Below are 8,647 nucleotides of genomic sequence, written 5' to 3'. Positions count from 1 at the left end.
CTCTCGTACCGGCCAGGGTCCAAAAACATTAAGCCCGACGCTCTCTCGCGCCTGTTCGGGGCTCCGGAGGGGGAGCTTACGGCCGAAGCCATGCTCCCTGAAGGGGTGGTGTTCGGGGCTCTTTCTTGGGGTATCGAGCGGCGCATAGAGGAGGCCGGTCGAGGGGTGCAAGTGCCAGGCAAGTGCCCGGCGGGCAGGTTGCCGGTGCCGGCTGTGTTGCGCCCCGAGGTCCTTCAGTGGGGTCACACGTCCAGGCTGGTTTGCCATCCCGGGATTCGGAGAACGTTGGTTGCCATCCGTCAACGCTTCTGGTGGCCCACACTGGCCGCAGATGTCAGACAGTTTGTGTTGGCCTGCCCCACATGCGCCCAATGTAAGCCGGTGAATTGCCCTCCCGATGGTCTGCTTCATCCTCTTCCTGTCCCTTCCCGTCCATGGTCACATATCGCCCTTGATTTTGTCTCTGGGCTCCCCCCATCGAAGGGTAACACTGTGGTTCTCACTGTGGTGGATCGCTTTTCCAAGGCGGTTCATTTCATTCCCTTGCCCAAATTGCCCTCCGCCCGGAGCACCTGTTGAACCCGAACCTGAATCCAGCCTCGTTGACCGTAACATTAGGCTACATAATCACATAACAGAATGCCAGAATGTTAAGAATGTTGTAATTTGCTTAGCCAGTTTTATAAAGTAAACTCAGGACCTGAATTTTCGTTTTAGAAACAGCTTTGGTGGAAAAAATACAGGTACAGAAATGCTGCAGAAATGGAATAAACTGTCAATTAAAAACAGTAAATTCACTGTAAATTAAACAACAGATTAATTAATTCTTTAAATTAAAGTTACAAAAGTTATTCAGTCAAAAGCAGTGAGTGATTTTGCCGTTTGTTGTTAACATTAACAATAACCAATAGGCCTAATTAATTAACATTGTTAACATTAACATTTGGTATGAAAATGACAGCAGCTTTTATACCTGCTGTCTGTCAGTCTGTGTTAAAGAACAAAAAATAATAATTCTGCTCAAATCTGCTCTTGACTAAATAACTTTTTCATATTTAATATGGATTAATATATAAATATAATCTCTATGACTTTACACATCATAGTATTTTGTTCCTGAATAGTAGAAGCTACTGTTAGTTTTAGGCTAGCCAACCTGAATTGGCAATTTTGAGAGTGAGAGCAGAAGACGCGGTGCAGCTGAACCACTCACGCTGTTTTCAAATGATTGACTTAATCTGATATTCTGTGTGAATTTTGTTGAACTCATCTAACCTACATTGTATATTAAAAAATGTTTGAGGGAATTTTCCAAACGTGCGAAACCTGCGAAAATGAGTAAAACCAAAATGAGCAATCCCGCACCGAGATTCAGGACGTGATTAAACATATTTATATAGAGATTTGTAAAATAAATTTCCACGACTTTTCCAAAGCTTTCTGGGGTTTTCATGATCGTACGAACCCTGTAAATGGCTATTTTTATTTTTTAAAGTCGTCTTGATGAAATTTCTGCTCCACTTTGTGTGGTCGTAGTGAGACGGGACAAAGTCCCTGTACGATATTAGGGTATTCTATAGTCTTTGGACGGGAGAGCGCTCAAAACTCTTCATATTAATTTAGTGGAACATTAATATAATATAGAATCATCCTCTGTAAAGAAGTGAGGCGTGAACATGTGAGAATGTATCATTATCTTTGTAAATGTGCGCTATTTTGGGCTAAAGGCTTAATGGAACCGTTTAAAGTAGCATGTGATCTCAAATTAATCGGCGATTCGGCGCAGCGCAGACACGATTTAATACGCGTGTCCTTTTTCTATGTGAAAAAAATCATAAATTCCATTTTATGCTGTTTGATTATGACTTCGAATGTCGTAGTTGCATGGAAGCTTGGAGTTGTTAGCCCCGGCTGGCCCGTGCGCGCTGTTGAAATGCGATTAATAATTTCTGACTGGCACATAACTGAACAAATGTAAACGGGTTAAGGCGGGGCCCCTGGGCTGCAGCCCAGTCAAGCCTAATGGTAAATCCGGCCATGGAGACAGGATAGTCTGTGCATGATCTGATGTTTTATTCGGACCCAGAATAAGGCGAGATGAACATCGCGGAGCGCTAAAATCTCATGCAGTGTATGTTTCATTCATACTCGAAGCCGGAGGGCGCTCTCGCGCAGAAAGTCGTATGAGGAAATTCCTAATATGGACAAAAGCGTCTAGCTATTGCTGTATGAAAACAGTTGTTTTCACAGAAAACAGAAACGTTTGGAAACATGAAGACATTAAACATACGATATGTTTTGTGTTTGCAAAATGCAAAATTGTGTTTGTCAAGTCATCTCCAGGTAATAAATAAAGTAGCCTATATGAACAATGCAGTGCTAATTGACATAGCATTTATTACAGTATAGAAACTATTCTGCCTTATGTGATAAAAAACGTGTTTGTAGTATATAAACATATCATTATTATTGGTTACTGTCCAGCAGTTATCTGATTTCTAAGTCAAATAAAATCTAGAAATTAGAGAACAATTAAAGTTGCCTATACACTAATATTTCACAACATTACTGTTTTTGCTGTACTTTGAATCAAATTAATTCAGGCTTGTTGAGCAGAAGAGACTTCTTTATAAAACATATATATATATATATAACATTTCTGTCCCCCTCACTTCTGAAATGATGGCTACGCCCCTGCAGCATTGCCATTGATGACAGTGAGTATTAGAATATATCTGAATGCTGCAATTGACCAATGAGATTTCGGAGAGTGATGTAATAAATATGTATAATATCTGGTTAAATGGCACTACTTTCATGTCTTTCGTATCATTCTGCAGACTCGGTCTCTGTTGTTTCATTCAGACACAATTTGTGCCATATTGCATACTGTAATATTGTTGCTTTGTTTGTCTTGTTGTTAGGTCAGATGTTTTAAGGTTAATTCACACTGCATCAACAGATGCAAATCTTGCTGTAAATCTTGGGAAAGTCGCTGTTGCGCGCCGTAAGCTGGTGAATTAGTCTTTACGTTGTAATGGACTAATGAACTATTTTTAAAGATATTTGATGAGTAGCCATGTAATATGCTGGATAATGAGCAATCATTATTGTAAAATAAACCCCTTCTGGGTGATACAAGACTAATTTATTTTGCAATAATGACCCGCTGATCTCATTCTCCCTTACACAGTGGCTTGCCTCAAATAATCACAAACACTGCATCTTTCAGCAGTGCATCGCATAGCTGTTCATTCCATCGTGATTCAATGGATATCACAGGAAGTTCTCGCAAGACATTTTGAGGGCGGTCCATCTGCCTTGCATTGCTTTGTGAAGATGACGCAGGGACACCTGGGTTGTAGTAAAGGCCGGATTTGTCCATGTTCCTCCTGGAGGTCTACTGCAGATCAATCACGGTAGAGCTGCTCCCACTGGGACTCTCACTAACATCCACTGATTGCTTTTTGTGGTGGAGGCTGTTAAGTGGGAGCCGCATGATGGGCTCATGGACAACACTTAACGATCAATCAGCAAGGTCCAGACCTATTTCCAACTGCATACAGAGGCCGTCCAACACACCACACGCATTCAGCCTGAGAACCATCCAGGTGGTCAGAAGTGTTAAAGAATCACCAGGGAGAGAGCCCCTATCAGTGGTGGAGTGGAGAGTGAGGGAGGGTTGTAGTGGACAAGGACGTGGAGAATCCACGTTATTTGTATTCAGTTTGGTGAATGTTTGGTCATTATTTCTAATAGGGGAGATTTGAAAGTTGATATTTTGTTTTGAATGGTGTTTGAGAGCATGACCTTCAAAGAGTCAGTGTACATTTCGGCTGGCACTTGATGAGAAGAGCTTGTCTTTGGGATTGGCAGGCATTCTGTTGTTTCCCTACCAATTTAAATACACCAGACAAACAAAGCTCTGCAAAACAACAAAATACATTTACTCAAACAGAAATACTTCATCCGTTGTTTGTGCAAGAGACTTTACCACCAAATGTAATAAACCATAACATCCCATGTCTTTAAGAACGTTGTTGCGTTGTGCAGTACTTCCACAATTGCTGAGAACAGTCAAATGCAATACAGTCCAATCTGTACCACAGGCCTTAATTTAAATGTAACGTAAGTGCCTCCACAGAGCAGATGAAGCTCTAATGGTGAGAGAGCTACTTGAAGTTTTCCCATTAATTAAGGATTCCATTGACTTAATGAACCTTGTGCCTTCTGTCAGACAAGCAGCCAATAAGTCTAATCTCCCAAACAGATGTCAGGCACAGACTAGCTATAAATGAATTGATCTGCTCATCTTCCACAAATGGGAAAATGGCTAAGTATTGAAATGACTCCCAGCATGGTGATGGATCAGGGATGGTGTTAAAACATGATCCATTGACCAGGAAGTGATCGCAGGCATCAGACACTAGTGTTAATCTCAATTTGCCTGAAGCTTTCGAAGGGATGTGAGATGAAGAGATGGCACGATTTGTTAAAATATAATTTTTTTTTCTTTTATAGCAAATATAGTTTTATTCCTTAGGGGATGTTACTCAGTGTGGGGAAGGGAGACATGTTTTGTATTCCCCTGATTGTAATCTGTTTTAGGAAGAGTGTCTGTTATATGATGAAACCTAATAAGCAGTATCAGCAAAAAGATGTCAAACAGTTGCCAGAGAAGTAAAGAGTAATTCTTTTTTAACTTGACTTCTGTGTTGCTGAAGGAAAATCTTTCAGTCTGTCCTTTCAGGTATTTCTGTGCTCCAAAAAGCAGCTGCATTTTCAAGTTTTAAGGACAATAGTTATTAGACTTGGCTTGCTTGGATTCCTATGAAATCTTGGGAAGATTTATACAGCCTCTTTCTGTATTTTCTCTCAGTCATTGCAAGAAGATCAAGTTTTGAATAAGAACAACTGCTTACTTAATAGAAACTGAAACAATCTCTTCCCCCGCTAATCTTTCACGATTTGGTTGTCAGAAATGTTAATCTTTCCTGTGGCCTGCAATAATGAGCCTGCTTTATTGGTCAAAGGTCATAATCATTTGAGCTCTTTCTTTATAAACTAATTTCTGCAGACTGACATTGTGATAGAGGCACGAATAATAAATCATAACCGGGTCCCCCTAGAAGATTGCATTGTAAATGTCAAACCACACAGGAAATTGTAATTAAAGAAAGGAAATTGCCTCAAAGAGCCACGTGATTTTGAAATGAGCTAAGCATGGAATTTTGTAAGCATTTAATTATGGTTCAATTTGCCAAGACTGTTAGTTTTTCCCCCTCTTTGTTCATCTTTCTCTTTTGGACTTATTATTCTTTCCTCTTCTTCACAGTCACTCAGCGTGAGTTGCTGAAAAGAGGATCAGGAAAAGAGCTTAATTCTCTATGCTTTCATACATAACCAGAGTGATTATTTAAAATGTTTTGTTCTGTCATTATCCAGTATTTGAGAACTAAAAAGAGCCCATTTAGTTGCATACCTTCAATGTTTAGACAACGTTTTGCCATTTGCCTTGCTTTTAAAGCTCTTATCACATAATAGTTATCTGATATATACACAAATCATCTATTTTGATTGAAACACAGAATGAGAAGCAGCAATAAAATCAAACATATTATTTTTCCCAGAGTGCCTTATTGTTGATGGTAATAAGGACAGCAGCAGGTACAATTTGACAGTGATATGGTTTCAAATGTTCAACATAGGTTAAACATTTTTACATGTCTCTCTAGAATACTTGAGTCTGACTGCTAGTGGTCAGATATTTCCTGATATTCACTTTCACACTTAAAAAATTAACCCTGGGTCATTCTAAACCCCGGGTAAATGGAATCTGGGATTATCTTGTTTCATGTTTTACACTGCTCATACTTTACCCGAAGTTAACAACTAATCCTGGGTGTTCATACCTTGACGTTTCACATCGTACCTTCCTAAACCCCGGGTTAAAATTCTTATTTGCATATTAGTGGTGTCAGCATCACTGTGTCAAGCCCCTGGACTTTATCTGTGTGTTTTCCCTCTTCATGTGTCTGCCCTGACCTAGTTTTCCCATATGTTGATTGTTCATTAGTTCCAGGTGGTTCTCGTTATTCCCGTTATTAGTCCCATAATTTAAGCCCTGTGTGTTTCCTAGTTTCTTCGGCTGGTATTGAATGTTTGTCTTTCCCCACTACGTGTGTTTTCCTGGTTCCTTGGATATTTATTAAAGTCTTTTCGTTTGAAGTTTACTCCACGTCTCCTCGTTCCTCGCTCCGTGCTCCTCACAGTAGCGGTATCGTGACAGAATACCAGACCAATAAACAGTTACCTCCGTGTGTTTCCTCCGTTTTTCTTTCCGTTTTTTCTCAGTGTTTTGTTTGAATGGTCCCCAAGTTTAGCCCAGAGAGGGCTCCAGTCCCCAAGTCTAGCCCAGAGAGGGCTCCAGTCCCCGAGTTTAGCCCAGAGAGGGCTCCAGTCCCCGTGCGTCCAATCCTCCAGCGTCGCCATGGCTGGAGTTTCCCTTAACTCTGCCTCCAGCCTCTAAGCCCCAGACTCCTCCTCGGCCCGTGGACCCGTCGACTCCACCATGGCTCCTAGCTCCCTCCTCTCCACCATGGCCCAGCAGTCCATTAGCTCCGCCGGGCTCCCTCGTCCCTCCGGCTCCGCCTTGGTGTAGCGTCAACCATCCTGTGCCTCGGGACTCCACTCCTCTGGCTGCGCCTCGTCCCTTCTTCCCTCCGGCTCCGTCAGGCTCCTTCATCTCGTTGGCTCCTCCTCAGTCCTCTGTCGCTCCGGCTTCACTGCGGCCTTTCGGATCCACGCCTCCATGTCAGTTGCCGGCGCCATCTGCTCCGCCTTGGCCCTCTGGATCCTCCCCGTCGCCCTGGCTCATTGGCTCTCTGTCTCCGCCTCGGGCTCCTCCGCCGCCTTTGGTCGGCCCGCCATCATGGCTGTGGCCTGGGTCCTGCTTGGCCCCCATGTGCCTGCCTTGACCTAGTTTTCCCATATGTTGATTGTTAATTAGTTCCAGGTGGTTCTCGTTATTCCCGTTATTAGTCCCATAATTTAAGCCCTGTGTGTTTCCTAGTTTTTTTTGGCTGGTATTGAATGTTTGTCTTTCCCCGATACGTGTGTTTTCCTGGATCCTTGGATATTTATTAAAGTCTTTCACACTGTACAAGGTTGGCACCACAATGCAAATGCTCTGGAGCAGGGTTCCATAACCTCGGGTAAAAAATGGTGCTAACCTCATTTCTAAATTATATGTGTGAAACGTTCCTTTACCCGAGGTTAAAAGCGGTGTTTAGAACAATGATAACCCGGGGTTAAGCGCCGTGTAAAAAAGCCCTAAAGAGAGACCTGAGGAAAGCGTCAAAACGAGGGCAGTTTCGCTGGCGGCGTGGAGGCTTCACCGCTTGCTGCGTTCAGTGTGAAAAGCTTTAACTGATGTAGGGTATCAGACAGAATCAGACAATTTAAGATTTGATCAAGAACATGGTTGAAACACGAGGAGCCAAATTCCACAGAAAGGCCCAAGACACAGGATGTTCGTAAATCAGGTCCTGGCGCCACAAGCCTGAAGCAAGTCCACCAACTAGCAGCTTTGAGTAGCTCACAGCATTTAAACAAAAGAACACTTATTGACAATCTCCAAGGAAGTAAGCAAGATTAATGGTCAAAGAAATGCACAGCATGACCATCACATGTAAACCAGTGATAGTAATCACGATCACGAGCTCTTTGGATTGACTTTCTCCCCATCTAGAAGACAAAGAACAGACTGAGATTCCTTATGAGAGACCTCTTAACCTCTGGTCTTCACAGAACATGTCCTTATGTTCAGAGAAATGGTACAGAAACGGTCTTTTACAGATGTAGATGCACCAAAATGAACTCAAAAAGGCTTATAAACTAATATCAGTCCATTGCTTAACTCCATATTATATATCTAACCCACACATTAGACTATCATGTTTCAATCACGTATTGTGTATGTCTTTTTAATAACTATTGAATAACTTCATATTCATGTTTAGTATGTGTGTGTTTGAATCTTCTTGCTTGAAACGTTTCTTCCAATCAATTCTTTGTCAAATGTATCATGTTCTTGTTATAGAAATCATGTCCAAAATTATACTCTGCAAGAGCGGGAAAACTCGGACCATGTGACTGATGAGATAACATTTGATTTATGAATTGGGAGGAGAAATATAGCAACACCCTGAGCTAAGACAGTGTCTAATTGGTCAAAACACCATTTGGGATGTGTCCAAAAGTCCAGTTTAAATACTCAGGACACCATCAGATCGTGGCTTTTTGCATCTAGCTTTTAGTTTTGCTCTTTTTAGTTATGTGCTTTCAAGTCATCACTTTTAGCCATGCAGCTTTTTAGTCATCGCCTTTTTAGCTCTTTAGCTTTTTTGGTCATGGCTTCTAGCCGTGCTTTTCAGTCGTCGCTTTTCGTGCTCTGGCTTACACGCCAGCTCCTCCAAAACCATGAGGAGAAACGCCACCTAGTCTCGTCAAACTTTACTTAAATTTCTTTACTTTAGTTTCTTTTCTTTTCCGTTGAGAGCTTCGTGTTCTGAGTTAAGTTGCCTAACGCCATGTCTCCGAGTCCGACCTCGAGTGCCGTCTAAAACTTCAACCAGCCCACAACTCC

The sequence above is a fragment of the Sinocyclocheilus grahami genome, unplaced genomic scaffold, assembly GCF_001515645.1.
Source record: "Sinocyclocheilus grahami isolate Dianchi unplaced genomic scaffold, SAMN03320097.WGS_v1.1 scaffold10.1, whole genome shotgun sequence".
NCBI classification, from domain to species: domain Eukaryota; kingdom Metazoa; phylum Chordata; class Actinopteri; order Cypriniformes; family Cyprinidae; genus Sinocyclocheilus; species Sinocyclocheilus grahami.
Note: the sequence above shows the minus strand (reverse complement) of the source record.